Genomic DNA, 1,280 nt, shown 5'->3' on the forward strand with positions numbered 1-1,280 from the left:
TTGGAACCGATTTGCATGTCGTACCCTTCCCTGGTGGTCTAGTGGTTAGGATTCGGCGCTGTCACCGCCGCGGCCCGGGTTCGATTCCCGGTTCAGGGGAACTACTCTTTTGCTACATGTTTACTTGTGCAACCTGTCACAATGAATATAGAAGGTTATCGCACATATGTACCAGCTCACACTTGGAACCGATTTGCACTGCAGTAATCCTTCCCTAGGTGGTCTAGTGGTTAGGATTCGGCGCTTCCTCACCTGCCGCGGGCCGGGTTCGATTCCCCGGTCAGGGAACTACTCTTTTGCTACATGTTTACTTGTGCAACCTGTCACAATGAATATAGAAGGTTATCTTACATATGTACCAGCTCACACTTGGAACCGATTTGCACTGTAGTACCCTTCCCTGGTGGTCTAGTGGTTAGGATTCGGCGCAAAAACTAGGTTATTGCAAAAACTAGGATCTTTGTCCCCAAACTGTAGTATGGCTTTTTTATGGCGGTTTTGGAGCAGTAGCTTCTTCCTTGCTGAGCGGCCTCTCGGGGTATGTCGATATAGGACTCGTTTGCCTGTGGATATAGACCATTTTGTACCTGTTTCCTCCAGCATCTTCACAAGGTCCTTTGCTGTTGTTCAGGGATGGATTTGCACTTTTCGACCCAAAGTACGTTCATCTCTAGGAGAGAAAGCGCCTCCTTCCTGAGCGGTATGACGCCTGCGTCATACCATGGTGTTTATACTTGCGTACTATTGTTTCTACAGATGAGCGAGGTACCTTCAGGCGTTTGGAAATTGCTCCCAAGGAGGAACCAGACTTGTGGAGGTCTACATTTTTTTCTGAGGTCTTGCCTGATTTCCTTTGCTTTTCCCATGGAGTCAAGCAAAGAGGCACTGGAGTTTGAAGGTAGGCCTTGAAATACATCTACAGGTACACCTCCAATTGACTCAAAGGATGTCAATTAGCCTATCAGAAGCTTCTAAAGCCATGACATCATTTTCGGGAATTTTACAAACTGTTTAAAGGCACAGCCAACTTAGTGTATGTAAACTTCTGGCCCACTGAATTTGTGATACAGTGAATTATAAGTGAAATAATCCCTCTGTAAACAATTGTTGGAAAAATTACTTGTGTCATGCACAAAGTAGATGTCCTAACCGACTGCCAAAACTATCGTTTGTTAGCAAGAAATGTGGGAGGGGTTGACAAGCAGGTTTTAATGACTCCAGCCTAAGTGGATGGAAACTTACGACTTCAACTATATGTACCATTTCAAACTGGGAAACGA

At 45.4% G+C, this 1,280-nt stretch overlaps 1 non-coding gene across 1 annotated transcript; it reads left to right on the forward strand.

The window, feature by feature from the left end:
• The first annotated feature begins 27 nt into the window (after positions 1-27).
• trnad-guc lies at positions 28-101 on the forward strand. Its single transcript has one exon. It is a non-coding gene; the product is annotated as a tRNA-Asp (tRNA).
• Positions 102-1,280: the final 1,179 nt, after the last annotated feature.

Source organism: Oncorhynchus gorbuscha, unplaced genomic scaffold (genome assembly GCF_021184085.1).
Source record: "Oncorhynchus gorbuscha isolate QuinsamMale2020 ecotype Even-year unplaced genomic scaffold, OgorEven_v1.0 Un_scaffold_21576, whole genome shotgun sequence".
NCBI classification, from domain to species: Eukaryota; Metazoa; Chordata; class Actinopteri; order Salmoniformes; family Salmonidae; genus Oncorhynchus; species Oncorhynchus gorbuscha.